Raw genomic sequence first — 2155 nt, forward strand, 5'->3', positions numbered from 1 at the left:
TTATCAATTCACACATACAATTGCAAATTCAGCAGACAATTCATTCAACACAATATTCTTCCTTCACATATATCTGTGTTTCAATGTGATGGGAATATGTTTGAGTTGAACATGATTTAGTAATTGTGATGTGCGTGATGATGCATGTGACAGGTTTGCAGTTGACGTGGATGGTGACTGTTTTGATGAGAATTGTGAGGCGGTTGTGGAGATGAGAGGTGCTGCGTACCTGTGCATTGTGGCTGGTTGGTGTTGTTGTGATGATGTTAGTGTGAGTGTTTGTGGTGGCAATGCTGTTCACACGTGGATTGAGGAGGCAGTGAGCAAACGCGACGATGCATTTGAGTGTGTGGTTGTGCTGGACAAATGTGCACATGCAATCGCTGCATTTTCACATGCACCATCACAAATGCCACATTCAATTCATACTCCATCCTTTCAACCATGCATTGCGTCCTCATCACCACCACCACCACCACCACAGTTTGCATTATCAATTCACACATACAATTGCAAATTCAGCAGACAATTCATTCAACACAATATTCTTCCTTCACATATATCTGTGTTTCAATGTGATGGGAATATGTTTGAGTTGAACATGATTTAGTAATTGTGATGTGCGTGATGATGCATGTGACAGGTTTGCAGTTGACGTGGATGGTGACTGTTTTGATGAGAATTGTGAGGCGGTTGTGGAGATGAGAGGTGCTGCGTACCTGTGCATTGTGGCTGGTTGGTGTTGTTGTGATGATGTTAGTGTGAGTGTTTGTGGTGGCAATGCTGTTCACACGTGGATTGAGGAGGCAGTGAGCAAACGCGACGATGCATTTGAGTGTGTGGTTGTGCTGGACAAATGTGCACATGCAATCGCTGCATTTTCACATGCACCATCACAAATGCCACATTCAATTCATACTCCATCCTTTCAACCATGCATTGCGTCCTCATCACCACCACCACCACCACCACCACCACAGTTTGCATTATCAATTCACACATACAATTGCAAATTCAGCAGACAATTCATTCAACACAATATTCTTCCTTCACATATTACTGTGTTTCAATGTGATGGGAATATGTTTGAGTTGAACATGATTTAGTAATTGTGATGTGCGTGATGATGCATGTGACAGGTTTGCAGTTGACGTGGATGGTGACTGTTTTGATGAGAATTGTGAGGCGGTTGTGGAGATGAGAGGTGCTGCGTACCTGTGCATTGTGGCTGGTTGGTGTTGTTGTGATGATGTTAGTGTGAGTGTTTGTGGTGGCAATGCTGTTCACACGTGGATTGAGGAGGCAGTGAGCAAACGCGACGATGCATTTGAGTGTGTGGTTGTGCTGGACAAATGTGCACATGCAATCGCTGCATTTTCACATGCACCATCACAAATGCCACATTCAATTCATACTCCATCCTTTCAACCATGCATTGCGTCCTCATCACCACCACCACCACCACCACCACCACAGTTTGCATTATCAATTCACACATACAATTGCAAATTCAGCAGACAATTCATTCAACACAATATTCTTCCTTCACATATATCTGTGTTTCAATGTGATGGGAATATGTTTGAGTTGAACATGATTTAGTAATTGTGATGTGCGTGATGATGCATGTGACAGGTTTGCAGTTGACGTGGATGGTGACTGTTTTGATGAGAATTGTGAGGCGGTTGTGGAGATGAGAGGTGCTGCGTACCTGTGCATTGTGGCTGGTTGGTGTTGTTGTGATGATGTTAGTGTGAGTGTTTGTGGTGGCAATGCTGTTCACACGTGGATTGAGGAGGCAGTGAGCAAACGCGACGATGCATTTGAGTGTGTGGTTGTGCTGGACAAATGTGCACATGCAATCGCTGCATTTTCACATGCACCATCACAAATGCCACATTCAATTCATACTCCATCCTTTCAACCATGCATTGCGTCCTCATCACCACCACCACCACCACCACCACCACCACAGTTTGCATTATCAATTCACACATACAATTGCAAATTCAGCAGACAATTCATTCAACACAATATTCTTCCTTCACATATATCTGTGTTTCAATGTGATGGGAATATGTTTGAGTTGAACATGATTTAGTAATTGTGATGTGCGTGATGATGCATGTGACAGGTTTGCAGTTGACGTGGATGG

Source organism: Schistosoma mansoni (genome assembly GCF_000237925.1).
Source record: "Schistosoma mansoni, WGS project CABG00000000 data, supercontig 0419, strain Puerto Rico, whole genome shotgun sequence".
In the NCBI taxonomy this organism is placed as follows: Eukaryota; Metazoa; Platyhelminthes; class Trematoda; order Strigeidida; family Schistosomatidae; genus Schistosoma; species Schistosoma mansoni.